The sequence below is a fragment of the Apium graveolens genome, chromosome 6 (genome assembly GCF_009905375.1).
Source record: "Apium graveolens cultivar Ventura chromosome 6, ASM990537v1, whole genome shotgun sequence".
Lineage (NCBI taxonomy): Eukaryota > Viridiplantae > Streptophyta > Magnoliopsida > Apiales > Apiaceae > Apium > Apium graveolens.
The window spans coordinates 164995988-165014927 of record NC_133652.1 but is presented as its reverse complement, the minus strand read 5'-3'; the positions used below and the strand labels follow the sequence as shown (position 1 = coordinate 165014927).

The 18940-nt window shown below is 37.9% G+C and overlaps 1 non-coding gene across 1 annotated transcript; it reads right to left on the bottom strand.

Moving 5' to 3' along the window:
* Positions 1 to 3473: 3473 nt before the first annotated feature.
* On the bottom strand, positions 3474 to 3580 carry LOC141669880 (small nucleolar RNA R71). The gene has a single exon (XR_012554127.1). It is a non-coding gene; the product is annotated as a small nucleolar RNA R71 (small nucleolar RNA).
* Positions 3581 to 18940: the final 15360 nt, after the last annotated feature.

The window sequence follows — 18940 nt, the reverse complement described above, 5'->3', positions numbered from 1 at the left end:
TTGAGACAAGAGCTACTGTTTCAATAATGACATTCCCAAGATTAATATTACCATATCCCAGAGTTTTTCCCATGTTGCCATCTCCATAAGAAACTTCTGGGCCAGCTTTCTCCACAAAGTCTGAGAGCAGGGCTTTCTTTCCACTCATATGTCCTGAACATCCACTATCCAGTACTCAGATATTTCTCCTGTTGCCCTGCAATCACAAAGACCACTAATGGTTAGTTTTAAGGACCCAGACTTGCTTGGATCCTTTGGCCTTTTTAAGTTTGTTAGCATTAGCAACGGATTTAATATCAGAGTTTATGCTATCATGCTGTTTTTCAGAACTTATATCAGACTTTGCATCATACTTTACACTAGAAGGAATTAAAGCAACTTTCTTCAAAGAATGTTTTATTTGATAATAATCATAGTATAAACTATGATTTTCCTTACAAGTATAAATGGAATGCCATAAACTTCCACAATTAAAATAAGGATTTTGTGGTTTAAACCTAACAGACTGACTCTTAACTCCTGACTTAGGAGGTAAAGAGTTTATATTATTATTCTTCCTGTAAAAAGAAGCAAGATGGTTAGAGTTTTCACAATTATAACATTTCTTTCTAGGAGCATTAGGAACAGGCATATAATTATTGCTTTTATTCACACCTTCCTTTCCATTCCTATTTTTCCTAGCTGCCTTAACCTTGTTGACATTCCTTATTTCTTTCAGCTTATGCTTAAGCTGCTTCTTTGTCATTAAGCATACATTGACTTCAGCTGGTTTATCCTATTCTAATTTTTCAGAAGTTGTCTTCTCCTTAAATTCTGTCACAGACTCTTTTATCTTTTCAGAATCAGACTTTACAGTTTTAGCTACAAACTTAACAGGATTTACCTTTGGATTAACAGTTTGTTTAACAACAATAGGCTCAATTTGTTCAGTTCCTTTTTCACTTTTATCATCTCCATAACCTAAGCCCTCTTTCCAGTTTCCACTACTTAATAAATTCTAAGTTGTTCTTCCAGAGTTAGTCCAAGTCCTGATAATCTCTTTTTCTTTTTCTAACTCAGTTTTTGGAGATTTATTCAATTTTAGCAATTCATCTCTAACATAAAAAGCATCATCTCTTTCTTTCTGAGTTTGATGGAACATAACTAACTCTTTTTCTAAATAATCATTCCTTTTCTTAAAAGCAAGATTGTCAGAAGTTAATCTTTCACATGTTAAAGTTTGATCTCTGTAGCTAATAAATATGGTTTTAAGATATAATCTCAACTCAGTAATATCATCAGTATGAAAGGCATAAGTTCTTTGAGGTACCTTTATTTCAGTAGTTTCAGGGCTGCCATCAGCATTTGCCATTAAAGCATAGTTCACCTCATCTTCAGAATCTGAAGTGTCTGTCCAGCTTTTCTTCTTTGTGACAAGTGCCTTGCCTTTGTCACTCTTTCCTTTCTTGCAGTCAGGAGATGTGTGGCCTCTTTCACCATAATTATAGCATTTGACATTTGAGTAGTCTCCTCTGTCAGACTTTGCACCTTTGCCTTCAGATTTTCTGAAACCTTTCTTATCAGTACTTCCACCTTTCTTGAAAAACTTATTTCCCCTTCTGAATTTCTTGTAGGCTATCTTTGTGATACCCTTCACCATAAGAGCACACAATTTCATTATCTCTTCATTAACATCTATTTCAGGTAAACTTTCAGTTTCTGAATCATTATCATCAGAACTTGATGATTCTGAATCAGACTTTGTGATGAGGGCTTTTCCTTTGCCTTTCTTTGAGACAACAACTTTTGGGAATTCCTCATCATCCTTAAGAGCAACTATTCTTGACTTTCTCCCATATCTCTTGCTTCTTTGATGCATCTCAAATTCATAAGTCTTGAGCATATCATAAATTTCATCAAGAGTAGTTTCATCCAAAGCATAGTTGTCTCTTATATTAGTAGCCTTCAAATCCCAACTTTCAGGAAGAGCTAAAAGGACCATGTCCACTAGTGACAGATCATTCAAGAGTTTGATAAACCTGTCATATAAGTCAGTTAATGACTCATCACCTTTTGAGTCAAAGTGCTCATACTCTTGAGTGAGTATAGTCCTCCTGTTCTTCTTGATTGCATCAGTTCCCTAGCATCTTGTCTCCAAAGCATCCCATATCTCCTTTGCAGTCTTGCAATGAATTAACCTGTTTGACATGACATTATCAATGGCACTATGCAGTAAATACCTTATCTTTGCATCCGTGGCAATGGATAGGATATCTTCAGCTGTATACTCACTTTTCTCCTTTGGTATGATCTTTGCTGGCTGATCTGCAACTACAATAGAGAGCTTGGTTGGCTTATGCGGTCCTTCATTAATTCTGTTAAGGTATTATGGATCTATACCTTCCAGTAACATAGCCATCTTTACTTTCCATATGGGGTACTCAGAAGGTCTCGGTATGGGAACCCTAATAGTCTCATATCGATTGTGGATTTGAGTTTTTTGAGTTTTTTCACTTTTGGCGGGCTTGGTTGGATTTTCTGCTTATTTAGACATGATTATTTTGGATCTTTACTGTATGTGTGTTAACAGATAGGCTCTGATACCACTTGTTAGGTCACACAACACTGTAGAAGGGGGTTGAATACAGTGTAGAATACAATCAAATCAATTTCGAACTCAAGTAACAGTAAACAGATATATTCGATATAATAAACTCTGTTACAATGGAATTGTTCTCTCTCAGTGATGAACAAATATCACTAGAGCTGCTAGGTTACAATGTATGATCTGAAAACTAAACATGAAATATATTAGACATGACATCTCAAATATATCTAACAGTTGCATAGGTGCATAAATTGAACTTAACCTAAACTAGTCTCTGTGGGAAGGAATCTGATTTATATATTATACTACTTGCGAACACGTATACTTGTGTGAATATTAGCGCGTATTTTTGCCCTAACAAGTTTTTGGCGCCGCTGCCGGGGACTCGGTGTTAATTTTTAGTTTATGTGCTTGTCATCAGTGGTCATTAAAGTTCACTGACTCAGACTCTTTTACTCTCACGGTTTATTTATTTGTGTTTCAGGTACTTATTACAATGGGAGATCCAGCAGCATGAACGAAAGCCTTGATGGATTTTTCTCAACCCAAGATCATTGACATTCAATCTAGCATTGTCCGGCCAGCTATCACAGCTAGTACCTTTGAGATCAAGCCTGGCATAATTCAATGGGTGCAGAATTCAATCCAGTTTGGGGGTTCTCCAACTGAAGATCCCAATATGCACATTAGAGATTTCATTGAGATCTGCGACACCTTCAAGTTCAACGGTGTTTCTGAAGCTGTTGTGAAGCTGAGACTGTTTCCATTCTCTCTGAGGGACAAGGCTAAGAGCTGGTTACACTCTCTACCAGCTGGTTCGATTACTACTTGGGAAGATCTTGCTCAGAAGTTTCTTACTAAATTCTTCCCTATGGCGAAGACAGCTGCACTCAGGAATGCTATTACTTAATTTGCGCAGCAAACGGGAGAATCACTATGTGAAGCTTGGGAGCGCTACAAGGAGATGCTTAGGAAGTGTCCTCATCATGGAATGCCTGATTGGATGATCATCAATTGTTTTTATAATGGGTTGGGAGCACAGTCCAGACCCATGCTCGATACAGTTTCAGGCGGAGCATTATGGGCAAAGAGCTATGAGGAAGCTTATGATCTAATTGAACTGATGGCTGCTAATGAATATTAGTATCCAACCTAGAGATGTCCATAAGGTAAGGTAGCAGAAGTTCTTGAAGTGGATACAGCTACGGCTATCACTGCTCAAATAAAGGCGTTGTCTATGAAGATCGATTCTCTGGCTAACTATGGTGTTAAGCAGATAATTAGTGTTTGTGAGCTGTGTGCAGGTCCGCATGTGACAGAGCAATGCGCTATATCTATTGGCTCATCTCAGTTTGTGAGCAACCTTCAGAGATTGCAGCAACCAGTTCCAGACACTTATCATCCGGACAACTGGAATCATCCTAACTTCAGCTGGAGAAATAATCAGAATGCAATGCAACATCCGTTCTAGCAGTTTGGAAATAAGCTATTCAACCCTCCTGGTTTTCAGCAACAAATTACACCAAAATAACAAACTCATGGTGCATGTCTATCTTCGAATGAAAAATCTGAATTGGAGGAGTTGCGGCTTATGTGCAAAAACCAGGCTCTTATATGCCAAAGCCAGGCTGATTCTATCAAGACTCTGGAGAACTAAATAGGGCAAATTGCTAATGCCTTATTGAATCGACCACCAGGAACACTTCCTAGTGATATAAAAACAAATCCAGGCAAGAGGGAAGTTGAAGAACATATGAACGCCATCACCTTAAGGTCTCGAAAGGTCGCAAGCCCCCAAATTGAGCAAGACGAAGAGCCTGAAAAACCTCAAGTTTCAGAAAATGCAGTTGTGGCTGAAGAAGAAGTATAGAATGAAGCGGAGATGGAACCAAGGAAGACTATTGTGGAACACACTCCTCCTAAGGGTAATACAGGGGAGAAACAGATCTATCCTCCACCTCCTTTTCCCAAGAGGCTATAGAAGAAAATGCTGGATAAGCAGTTTAAGAAATTTCTGGAGGTGTTCAAGAAACTTCATATCAACATACCTTTTGCTGAAGCTCTTGAACAGATGCCTAGCTATGCGAGGTTTATGAAAGGTATTCTCTCTCGGAAAGTGAAGCTCGATGACTTAGAGACCGTTGCTCTAACGGAGGTATGCAGTGTTGTGCTGCAACATAATTTGCCTCCAAAGCTTAAAGATCCTGGAAGCTTCACTATTCCTTGCACCATCAGAAACTTGTCGTTCGACAAGTGTTAATGTGATTTAGGAGCTAGCATCAATCTGATGCCCTTATCTTTCTTCAAGAAGCTTGGTCTGCCTGATCCGAAACCAACATACATGTTATTGCAATCGCTTATCCACGAGGTATAGTGGAGGATGTCTTGGTCAAGGTGGATAAACTCTTCTTCCCTGCTGACTTTGTAATTCTTGATTTTGAGGAAGATAAGAAGATTCCCATCATCTTGGGAAGACCATTCTTGGCTACAGGCCGAACTATGATCGATGTGCAAAAAGGAGAGCTTACGATGAAGGTTCATAATCAGAAGGTCACTTTTAATATGTTCATGGCAATAAAGTTGCCCACAACTAAAGAGGAGTGCTTTAAAGTAGAGTGGGTAGACTCTGTCGTGAATTCAGAGCTTGAGCAATTGCCAAAGTCAGATACCTTAGAAAGATCCTTAATAGGGGAATCAGTTATTGAAGATGAAGAAGGAGCAGAGCAATTACAGGATTTGCATGCACCTCTGTGGATGAGGAAGTTGGATTTTCAATTCGATTCTCTTGGGTTAGCAGAGCTGAAAATTTCTCAGGAGTGTTTTGAACCATTTATTCAAGAAGCTCCCACACTTGAGCTAAACTGAATGCCAGATCACTTAAGTTATTCATTCTTAGGTGCACCCCATGATAAGGGGTTGGGATATATTTTTGATGATGAAGAGAGTAGCTGGACGGATATTCCCGTGTCTACAGAGGGTTCTTCTCATATGCAACAGGTGGTTAATAGGACTGGTGTTGGTGATGCCCAGTATAGAAGATTGACTAGGCGTATGGAGGCCATGCATGTCATCCACCGATATTTTGCTGAATATTTGACACACGCTTTCGGTACTGTTGTTCGAGACACTGGTGGCGAGGTTGATTGGCCACCTGATCCTCCACCCGACGAGGGTGACTCTCCCGGTAATTAGGTATGTTTGAAATCCTTATTATTACCTTCAATGAGGACATTGAAAATTTTAAGTTTGGGGGTGATAATGTAAGTATTAGTAGTGTGTGTGTCCATATAGATTCATATAGATTCATATTGCATGTTTAGTTGTAGTTCATTCATATTTTTGCATGATTGTTCATATAGGACATATTTGTTTATTTTTTATGTGATTTCATATAGTTGCATTTGCATGCATATTTAGCATGATCCCTTAAGATGAACTATGATATTTGATAAGTTGATGTTGATTTGAGTGTGGTGATGACAAATAAAGGGATGTTTAAGTCCTAATAAATTGATTTGCATGCCAGAAACAAATATTTTCACAAAGTCTTATAGGGTTGCTTTTGATTTAGATCATGATCATACTTGTTTGTTGTTGAGATTTAATCACTTGGTTATATTTAGAATTTGTGATATTCTCGTAATGACGTAAAAACACTGATTTTTTTTATCTGGAGAAAAACTTGGATTTCATTGCTAGTTGTTGTAAGGCTAGGCGTCAATTGGCTAGTAGCCGAGTCATATTTTTATGAGTAGTCTAGGGTTGAATGAGATGGAGCTAAACGCACTAATTCAGAAATTATTGAAAGAAAAAAAAAGAAAAAAAGAAAAAAAAAAAGAAAAAAGAAAAAAGAAAAAAAAAGTATGTGTTTATGCATAATTGATCAAGAGTGACTCTTTAATACTCGAGTTATTAAGTTTTAGGGGACTTTGTGCCTAGTGACCTAAGACTTTTATAGTCTGGGATCCGCTAACTTAACGCTCGCTACATGGGTATTATTGCATAATTCTTTTGGGACCTCATTCATTGCACAGTCAAATAAGCATCTCTGTTATGTGTTCAATAATAGTGTGAATCCTTGTATAACTCTAGTAGAAAGGAGGTGTTGTGAGTCATAATGTGTTTATTGTCTATTCTGTTAATAAACTTTTGATTGTTTTGATGATAGATAAGTTATGGTTATTGATCTAGTATCGAGAGATATCTGTTAAGCATTCCACACACGCACGTTTCTGGTTTATGAGTTGGTTTATGGGATTTATTCGAACTCTATTTTAAGTCATTGCATTCTTAGAGGCATTGGCTTATTCATTTGGTTATGGTTATTCTGAGGGGATCGATTACATTATCATTTAGTTGCATTCACGTAGTTGCATTCATGCATTATGTTTGTTTTGTAGTTTTGAGTCCGTTTATGCTTGAGGACAAACATCGATTCAAGTTTGGGGGTGTGATAAGTGGATTTTATATCCACTTGGAACGCTTTATTACAAGCTTAAATTGGTGTTTTTGACTCAAGTTATAGGTATTTTGATGTGTTTTTGTGTTATTGCATTTCAGGTATCAGTTAAATGAAGAAAGGAGCTTTTAAAGGAAATATGATGAAAAGTGATCATATTTGGAAGCCAAAGCCATCGTCAAGTTGTAGAGAATATCATTAGCTTCACGTGGAAAGTTGAATCGCCTAATTCTGACGAGTAGAACTCAAGTTATGGGCAAAATAAGATTCATCAGAATTTCTCAGAAGGGTAGCAGGCGGCCGTGTGCCAGGAGCAGGCGACTGCGTGCTAGCAGGTGGCCGCGTGGAGACGGCAGGCGACCGCGCGCTGATGCGCGGCTGATTTCGCTGAAAAACCCTATTTGAGTGGAATTTGACGATTTTAAGGGTCCAGGTCCAATATGGGCTTATATATACTTAAAAAAAGGTTTTCATCATCCGGGAAGATTGGGAGATCAAGGAGAAGACCTAGAAGCACAAAACAACTCCGAAAAAGAAGATCTTGTTTTATACTTGTGATTATTTGAAAATAGTTGTAACTTTGAATGCTCGTTTTAGTTCTTGTTGAACCTAGATCTCGTTTATTCGTACTTTGATTATTATTCAGTTTATTAAGACCTCGTTTTATACCATGCTTTCATTGGAACCCATGGTGATGATGAGTTCGATTATGAACTAATCATTGTCATGGGATTCTAGCAGATTTACTTATGGATTTCATTAATTAATTTGTTTCGATATCTTGGTGTGTGGTGATTGATTGATATCCTAGTATTGGTTGTGCTTATTCATCTTATGTACGTAGCTAACATATAAGATAGCGTGTTAATCTCTATTGAAGCAACAGTGAATATAGAGGTTTAGAACTTGCCATGCTAGCATAGGTTCATGTATTTGTTATGCATGATTCGTAGGTAATTTTAACCATCTTACTTTCCTTATATAATCACGATAGATAACTTGCACATTAAACAATTATATTTTCAATTCTTATAGGCATATAAGGACTATCAATAATTGGTGTCTATTCAACTTATATCACTTTTGTGGATGCTTGGTAGTAGGGTATTCGTACAACGAAAGTTGGCGTTTATCAGTTTCGTGTTATTTGATTAGTGTCATCACCATCACATGCTAAGGTTAAGAACGAAAAGGCTATTGAATGAAGTAGTAATGAAGTTAGAATCCCATGTTTTTCATATATAGTAATTCAACCTCAATTCTCTTAGTTAATGTTATTTAGTATAATCTCTTAGTTTAATAAAAACCCAATTTGTTATTTGTCTTAGCATTGAAAGATAACCATACATTGTTGCATAGGTGCATAAATTAAAGTTAACCCAAACCAGTCTCTATGGGAACGAATCTGATTTATATCTTATACTACTTGCAAACGCGTATACTTGCGTGAATATTAGCGCGTGTTTTCGCCCTAACAGTTGTGATTGAGAAAACAAGTTCAAATCAGAATCAAACTCTCAAAAGAGTAGTCCTCAAACCACACGGTCCTATAAGGAAGCAAATCCCTACATTTTAGGACTCCAAAATCTATTCTAAATTTGAGACTTTCCACCAAGTCTCCTAACCCTAATCCAATTCAAGACATCTTATGCCTATATAAGGGGAGTCACCCCACAAATCAGAACTACATTTTTTGACTTGATTCTTAGTACACAGCAAGGTACGTAGGCATCTTGTAAAGACAGATTGAGTCACGAAGCACGAGAACAGTCAAATAAAGCCTTGAAACTCACGAACCCTAGCATTAAAAACACCTTAGTTTTTTACCCATAACATTTGGCGCCGTTTGTCGGAAAGCATAACAGCAACCATGGTGAATACACGGAGCAGGAACAACGCCCCTGAAGGAGCACCAAATGGGACGATCCAAACGATCTAATCGGTGGTGGAGATACCCCCACACTTAAAATATGCCTTCACTCAATGAGGGATCTCAGCAGGGGGATCTAAACTCCAGCCAGAAGGGACGAGTCCCCCGGCTCCTCAAGGGATGAATCCCCAATTTCAGCAGCTATATGCACCTGTGAATCCTCAACCCGCTGGGTATGAGTACTCAATGATCGTGGCCACTAACCCCCTTACGGGAGTAACAATGTCATTCGATGATTTCGATTTGGATGGGGTCAAATTTCCTCATGACGATCCTTTAGTCATAACACCTATCATACGGAATAGTCCGGTGAAGAGAGTCCTTATAGATAATGGGGCATCACTTGACATTTTACTCTATGACACCTTTATAAGGATGGTATTCAATGACTCTCAAGTAACCCCTACTGATATGCCCATATATGGTTTTGCTGGAGTCGAATGCCCCGGGGAAGGGATAATTAAGTTACCTTTTACCACGGGATAGGAGTCAAAGCAAGAAATACAAATGTTGAACTTTGTAGTGGTTAAGGCAGGGTCAACGTATAATGCGATCATGGGAAGAACAGAAATACATGCCTTTAAGGCTATTCCCTCATCTTACCATTCAGTGATAAAGTTTCCAACTAGGAATGGGATATGAGAGGAAAGAAGAGAGCCTCATTAAGGGCAGATGGAGTCGGGGGCAGGTTGTGCCCATAGAGGATATGGATATCTGTGAGAATAATGAAAAACGTGGAAAGCCAGTTGAGGATTTGGTTCCCATTTTTTTGGCTCCCGAGGACCCCGAAAGAGTAACTTTCATTGAAGCATCGTTGGAGGAGACCCTTAGAGGGAAGTTAGTAAGATTTTTACAAGAGAATAATGATGTGTTTGCATGGTCAATAACAGATATGCCCGATATAGACCCGAAATTGATCACCCATAAGTTGAACGTAGATCCTAATCGGAAGACCGTGAAGCAAAAGAAAAGAAGTTTTTCCCCTGAAAGGCAGGAAGCTATCAAGCAAGAAATGGAGAAGCTCTTAGAGGCTGGTTTCATTGAAGAGATACAGTTTCCCGAATGGTTAGTAAATCCTATAATGGTAAAGAAGGTTAATGGAAAGTGGAGAATGTATGTGGATTTCACTGATCTGAATGATACATGCCCAAAGGATTATTTCCCACTATCAAGGATAGATACTCTAACAGACGCAACTGCGGGTCACTAGATGCTAAGCTTTATAGACGTGTTAAGTGGTTACAATTAGATCAAGTTGTATAAGATGGCATCCCAAATGTATCATTCATCACTAACTTTGGTGTTTTTTGTTATCTTTTTATGGTATTTGGTCTCAAGAATGCATGAGCTACCTATCAAAAGTTGGTAAATAAGATCTTTAAAGATCTAATTGGAAAAACTATGGAAGTACGTGGATGACATGTTAGTCAAGAGTCTTGTAAAGACTTATCATATATCCCATTTGAGGGAAGCTTTTGAGGTCCTGAGATACCACAAAATGATGTTAAATCCTGCCAAGTGTGCTTTTGGAGTTGGATCTGGATAGGATTGATGGTCTCCAAGAGGGGAATTGAGGTCAATCCGGACAAGATAAAGGCCATCTTAAACATGGAACCTCCACGCTCCATAAAGGATGTTCAGAAACTTACTGGAAGGATTGCAACTTTAGGACGTTTCATCTCTAAGTCCGGGGACAAGTGCTTACCATTCTTCAAAGCTTTGAAGAAAGTAAAAGATTTTTCCTGGACTAATGAAAGTTAAGAGGCATTTGAGGAGTTGAAGAAATACATGGTTCAAGCCCCATTGTTGGCCAAACCAGTCCTAAACAAAACTTTGTACTTATTTTTGGTTGTATTAAAGAAGGCCTTGAGCACTATATTGGTAAAGGAGGATCTCAAAGTCCAAAAACCCGTATACTATGTCAGCAAAATTCTGCATGGAGTCGAGCTAAACTATTCCACCATAGAGAAATTTGCTTTAGCTTTGGTTATGGCTTCGAGGAAGTTACGTCCCCATTTCCAAGCCCATAAGATTGAGGTATTGATAAATCAGCCTCTGAGGAACATCATTCACAGTCCGAAAACCAGCGAAAGGCTAATTAAATGGGCCATTTAGCTCGGGGAATTTGATATCAGATATAAGCCTTGAACAGCGATCAAAGCTTAGGTTTTGGCTGACTTTATGGTCAAATGTACCATTGAAAACCAAGAAGTCGGGTGGCCAGAAGATAAAGGAGATACAACCCAATGTGAGGGAGAAGAGAATAAGATCGAGAACAAGGAGTTTTGGATTCTCTAAATATGATGGGGCATCAAAAACAAATTCGAGTGGAGCTGGTTTATTTTTGCAAAGTCCCGATGGAATTTCTTATTGAGTATGCCATGAAGTTAAATTTCCCCATTACAAATAACGAAGTAGAATATAAAGCCTTGATAGATGGTTTGGGCCTTGCTGGAACACTGAGAGTTAAAAACTTGAAAGTTTGTGGAGATTCAAAATTGGTAGTATCCCAAGTTTATCAAGAATTTGAGGCCAAAGATGAAACCATGGCCAAATATGTACGACTTGTAAGAGATATGATGACTCAGTTTGATGAATGCCATGTCAAATACATCCCAAGGGAGGAGAATTCTAAGGCATATGCTCTTTCAAAATTTGCCTCTTCTGAGATCGAGAACATTTCTAGAAATGTATACTTTCGTGTTTAGAAGAAAAGAAGCATTGATGTTAAGCTGGTTGCCCCTATCGGGCTTGGAGAATCTTGGATAGACCCCATTAAGGCTCATTTACAAATCGGATGGCTCCCTAGCGATGCAGTGGAGGCGTGAAAATTATCTGTGCGAGCCCTTAGATATTCTTTGATTGATGCGATTTTTTATAAAAGATCTTTTGTAATTCCCTATTTAAGGTATCTCAGGTCTGATGAGGCCCGAATTGCTCTGGAAGAGATACATGAAGGCATTTATGGCCAACACCTAGGGGGCAGGGCCTTAGTTCACAAGATTACTCGTTTAGGCTTTTATTGGCCAGAAATGATGACTGATGCCAAAAATCATGTGAAGAGATGTGATCACTGTCAGAAACATGCCCCAGTAGTAAGGCAACCACCGGAAATGCTGACCTTCATAAACACCCCTATCTCGTTTGCTATGTGAGGGATGGATATACTTAGACCGTTCCCAATGGCTACAACCCAAAGGAAGTTTTTAATTGTAGCAATTGATTACTTTAATAAGTGGATCAAAGCCAAGCCCCCTGGCCAAGATTACAACCAAACAAGTTGCCCAATTCTTGTGGGAAAATATAATGTATAGGTATAAAATTCCTCATATTTTGGTCACCGATAATGGAACACAATTTAACAATGAGGAGTTCAAAAAGTATTATGAAGAGAATAAAATTGAGCTGCGGTATTTTTGTCGCTCATCCTCAAGATAATGGACAAGCAGAAGTTGCAAATCGGATTATTTTAGACGGGTTAAAGAAAAGGATCGAAAAGTTTAGAACAATTGGGTGGACGAAGTACTCCCTATACTTTGGTGCTACTGGACCACATGTAGGGTTACAATTGGAGCAACCCCATTTATGATGGCATATGCAGTCGAAGTTGTTGTTCCTGCGGAGATATCACATTCATCCCCAAGGATTCAAGCTTATACCGTAGAAGAAAATGAGGAAGGGCAGAGGCTAGCCTTGGACTTAATAGATAAAGTTTGAGATCAAGCTCATGCTAAGATCATGAAATTTGGACTTAATAGATAAAGTTTGAGATCAAGCTCATGCTAAGATCATGAAATATCAGAAGAAAGATTCTTTTATTATAATATGAGGGTAAAAGAAAGCTTTTTTAAGCGAGGAGATCTAGTCTTAAGGAAATTAAAGCATCAGGAGTTGGGCAGAAAGGAAAGCTGGTCCCCAAACTGGGAAGGGTCGTACAAAGTTAAAAGCGTTCAAGGACGAGGATCTTACAAGCTGGAGATTATGGATGGAGAAGAAGTGCCAAGCACCTGGCATGCTCAAAACTTGAAGATTTATTATATATAGTTCGATGGAAGGGAAGTGATTACTTGCTAAAATGGCATTCAAAAGCACCGAGAAGCTTTGCTTGCTTAGGATTTTATATTTCAGTTCAAATGGATTTGTATTTTAGCTTATGACTATTAGGGTCGAACCCATCTTATGTAAGGTTTTGAAAGACCAAATTATATTCCTCAAGTTACGATTTTCCCAGTTTTAAAGAACCAAGTTATATTCTTGAGTTGAAGTAATGCTTTGTTTACTTAGCAAAATTATGCTTTATTTGACAAAATAACATATATATCAAGTGAAATAAAAACCTCAAAAAATCATTATAAACTTTTAAAGTACTTTACAAAACAAAAGAAAGAAACTAAAAAGAGTGAAACTAATAATTTGACTTAGATTGCTCAGACTCCTCATTAGAGTCGCTCCCAGAGTCGCCCTCAGAACCACTCTTTAAGGTTTCCTCAAAAGTTTCCTGAGTTGGCCCCTCAAAGGTTTCTTCAGAAGTTTCCGCGGAGGTCTCTGCTGAGGTCTCCTCAGAGGCGTCTACAAATGCCCTTTGATATGCTTGCCTCAAGGGTTCTTCAAATCTAGCCTTTTTCATGGCAGACTCAGTTTCTTCCTCGAAAGAGGATTCTTCTTCTCTATAGCTAGATTCGACCTCCTTCCTTTTCTGGACCTAGCTCTTAACTGGCACTTTACACACAGAAGCCGTGGGATCAGAATAAGGGATGGATTGTTCCTCTTCTCGAATAAGATCCACAACTCTTTTTGTGACACCCCCAAGCCTGGGAATTTTAAGGGGCAAAGAAAAGGATTCGGCCTCAAGCATCTCCGGATATTCATCTTGAATGGCCTCAACCGTGACGTCCCAACCCTCCTTGTAGCTAATAGGGTAAATAAGGGTATCGTGCTCCTCCATTAAATCTTTAAACTCTTGAGTATCCATCCAAGCATTAAACATTTTTTTCTCTTTCATCATTTAAAATGATGATCTTGGCTAGCGTCTTTTCCAGATCAGAAGTTGAGGAGGTGTAATAACCCCAATTTTTGGGAAATTTTTGAAACCCTTATGAATAGTGTTTTTGCTGAATGAGAAAACTTTTCATGCCACACTATGTAGGGGTTCTGATATGGATATTCTGAGATTTTATTAGTACTTTATATGGGATATAAGTGTATGTAAAGATCGTCAGAATCCAAATCCGAACACTTTGATTTTTCCCGGAAATACACTAGATACGGAAAGATTTGAGAAAAAGGTAACAGGATAAAAAGGATTTAAATTAAAGGATTATAGGAAAGGATCATAAAAGGAATATAATATATTGAGAAAGGTTAAGGGAACCTAAGTAATAAGATCCCGGGTATGATCCTTCAAACGATAAACGAAAACGAAAGTTAAGCGAACCGTATAATAGATCAGCGGTCATTAGGCAAACAATTAGGAAGTTAATCAAAGGGATTAGAGAGGATGATGTCACCCAACCAATGAGAAGAGGACAAGGAGGGGAGGATGACATCATGAGGATGACACAAGCATGACATGGGAAGGAAGGAGATGTGGTGGCTTTTTAACCACACAAAATCAAGGGCAACTAGGTAATTTACTAAAACAAACACAAAAATCAAATCAACCAAGCCAAGCAAATCATTTTTCATCAAAATCAAAAAGAAACCAAGGCATTGTTCTTCATGCTCTCGGCCAAAACAGAACCAGAACACTAAAACTGCTGTATCTCCTTCATTTCTCACTCAAATATTATGTTCTATAGCTCATTGGAAAGGTATTGAGATGGCCTACAACTCTTGTTCACAAGTCTCGTCCAAATAATTATGGTAAGACCCTCATTTTTACAGTTCTTTAAATCGGACTTTTAGAAACTTCAAAGCCTAACTTTGTGTTCTTGATTTCTTTGGAAAGATCAAGCTTGTAGGAGGCTCCCTAAGGCTTCCTAGCAACTTAACACCTCCCAAGGAAGGTATAAACTTCAAACCCTAGCCTTTACTTTATTTGTTAGTAAGTTTAATGGTTGGTGTTGTGAAATGAGAAGCATGGATTGTGATTATTAGTAGTTTGGTTTGATTTGGAAGTGTTTTTGGTAATTGAAGCTTGATTATAGTTCATAGGTCGTGATTGTGGTTGTTTGAGTTGAAAACCTTGGAGATTATGGACTGATGTGGTATGGTTTAGGTGAAGTTTTGTTGTATTGATGGTTATGAGTTGGTTGGTGGTTAATTGGAGTAGTTTAAACATTGGTAATCGCGTAAACATAGTCGTCGTAACGTCCGATTTTCTTTGGACTGTTTTTGTGCATAACATTAGGACCCGAGAACCCCCTGCTAGATTATGACCACTGCCATGTTTAGATATCTCATGTTACGAGCTATGTTTTGATATGTAGTTCGTTCGATTCCGATGCACGGTTTAGGAGAAACGACCGTTTCAAGTAACGGCGTTTCGCGAACGAAACTTTTCCCCTCTCCTTACTTTGAAACATAGGTTAAAGACCAAAAAGGGTTAATTAATGCATGAAACATTTATGGTAAGTGTGTTAGGCAGTTGGTAAGACACTCGCGAAGGAATCGCCTTAAAACTCGTAAAGGTTAAATTATTAAAAATGGTGGAGCCGAGGGTACTCGAGTGACTTAAGAGAATCAGTAAGCGCAAAACGAGCGTTAGAGTCTGAGTTGGTTAGAGTATAGATTTACAAGTGACTTTGGTTTAATTCCAACTTACTTGTTGTTTATAGGTTACCAGACTCGTCCCGAGCCATTCGTAACCCCCAGTCGCTCAGGCAAGTTTTCTACCCGATATACTGTTGTTGTGATGTAAATATATGTATATGCATTATCTTGTGATAGTGCATGATTGTTATTAGCAAATTTTGCGATATATTGGAGCATGCTGATATGGTATATATGCATGTCTGTTTCGTAATCTGGTTATCTATCTGTTGATTTCAATGCTTATAGTTGCATAATACCTATGCTAGAAATAAGCAAGTAGTTGCGTATACCCTTAGTATAGGGGATAAAAGGTGAACATATTTCTAAACCGGGAGTCGATGTTCCTGAGTATATTATATATATATATATTTATATATATATGGATATAGTTTTTAAAACTATGGATTGAATAAGGTTTATTCGATACCTTTATTTTACTTAATTGAATATTAATTTGAGTATTCATTCGAGGGCTTATGACTCAGTTTATTTTATTATTTGAATATTATTTGAATATTCATTCGAGGGCTTATGACTCAGTTTATATTATTATTGAATATTACTTGGATATTCATTTGAGGATGTATGACTCCTTTATTTTATGAATATTATTTATAGTATTCATTCGAGGTATTATGACTCCGCTTATTACTTAATAATATTCTTTATTGTATTAAAGAATAAGGTGTCGATAATCAAACTTACTTTTGATTATTCAAATAAAGATATTACTTTCGTATAAGTATATCTTTGATTATTTGCTATTCATTTCAAGTATAAGTTTTAATACTTCTACTTCAATTATTTTATAAAGATTATTCTTTATGGGAATATTATTTAAATAATAATATTCAGACATTTTCTAAATATTCTGGGGACTGATTTACTTCATCAAATCAGCTTCACTCCAAACATTCTTAAAAATGTTTTGCGAGTCTTCAAAATGATTTTTTTAAAATTAGAGCGGATCCCAAAACTCATTTTTTTAAGATCCTCCTTTCGAAGGGGATTTAAATACTCGCTCAAAACCTGAGGGATCCGGCTCTGTGGTGTGTTTTATATTCGCAACAAGGTTGTTGTTTTGATAAATGAATTGATTACTTACCCAATACTCGGGAAGTAAAATTCTTGGAACAAGTTAATCCATTAACAGGCATCGCTTGGGAAATATCGGTGAGTTCTCCTTTCCAAATAGATACGACTTCTTGGTGGAGCCGTATCAACAAGTTTCTACTTGGGGAAAGTGGGGACAAACTTTACGTTTCAGAGTCATGGATTTCATCTGAACTAGGAGTGGCGTAAGTGGCCGAGTAGCGCCGGCCCAGCCTTATTATATTGGCCCAAATGGCCTGGAAGTTCCGCTAAGGCGGTCCATTCCTTAGGAGTTCAGTGTTCGGTTGACAAGTAAATCCGACAGGTTCTCCTCTACATGTAGAAAATGGTGGGGTTGTACTACTACGACTGATCATCGTAAGTGGTCTTCCTGGCGCGGCAAACTCCCGTAATGAGTTCATCATCCAATTGGATAATTTCTGCAACACTACCCAGAGCACTTCGATAGAAAGGCTACGGTTGGGCGATTGTTGAGTGTTGGCAGGGTCAAGTTTTCAAAATGATGTTTACATCAAATGAAGTATCTCGTAACTTCATTTTATTTTGATAATATTTTAAAGATTTAATCTATTCAAATCTTGCCTTATAGTCTCATCTATGTGATGAACTTTTGAAGCTAATTATAAGTTGAACGGTGGTAGTTCAAGTAGTATTTGGGAAAGATATAAGTATATTGGGGTATCTTGTAACTTCATCTTTTAAACTTATATCTAATTAATAATTGTCTTATGAATGACAAAGATTTTCAGAAAAACGTTGAGATAAGGTTAGATATATGAGATCACCTTGCAACGATATTTTTTTTATACAGTTATACACTGGGACTTCGTGTATATTGTGCATGGAAGAGGACTTCCAATATTTTGAAAAGTATATATGTATATATATATATACTGAATATTTTGCGACTTCATCGCATTAAGATATTAACTTGGTTCATTTCTTTTGACCAAGACTTTCATGAGTACTATGAGAAGGCTCATATATTGTTAATCATTATACATATTATTTTGGTGGGCTTGCTGCTCACCCTTGCTTTCTTCTTTCATCACACAACATCAGATAGACAAGATGAACCGGACCAAGCTCCCGATTTGCAAGAGGTTAGGAGACGTTCCGCAGTTTTCTAGAAGCACTGATGCCGCCATAGCTGAGGTAGGAACTACCAATAGGCTAGGCTTTCAACTTTTGATGTATCAGATTATGTATATTTATGAATTGTAATAATGGCAAAGAAATGTAAATTTATTCAGAAACCTTTTAAGGTGTATTGGCAGATAATTGTGGAATATAAGGACTTGTGATTATTTTTTTTGGATGTTCATCTCTGAGACTATAACGTGTGGTGTGTGTGTTTATTGTGGGGTCACAGTGCAGAGTAGTTGAGTAATTATTAAGATTGGATGTTATTAAGGGAAATGGAACTCGTGACGACCCGGATCCCCGATCCCGGATCTGGGGGTGTTACAGAAATGGTATCAGAGCTAAGCGTTATAAACCTCAGAGATGATGTGACGTTAAGATAATAAGTTCACTAAGATAATAAGAACTCTTGCCAAGTTCATAGTCGGGCTACCTAACGTAGTACTGACAGTTAAAACCCTTATGGGAACCCTTATAAATATCGTGATAGGAGCGTAGTTCGTTATCATATATTGTAGCGAGACTCCGAACCCTGAGGTTGAGGAGCAACAGCGCGATGATGTTTTATTACTAATTGGAGATCGGATTGTGGATCCGATAGAGCGTCCTAACGCAGGACCGGATGATGTTGATATTGAGGATGTAGCGGTTGAGGATGTTGTCCTAGAAGGGATAGTTGCTGAGGAGGATCCCATGGAGGATCCTGACAAGAATGAATAAAGGACCACTGAGGAATTGATGACCATGGTTAGGGCAACTACCAGAGGTAGGATTGGCCGGTCACTACCGGAGGTTCGTTCAAGTTGTAAAGATAGTAGCCCCTTTAACGCGGCTTACTCGTAAGACTGAGAAGTTCGAATGGACAGAGAAATGCGAGAACAACTTTTAAGAACCGAAGCAAAGGTTGGTGACGTTCCCTATGTTGGCGTTGCCGGATGGAAAATGAGATTTTATG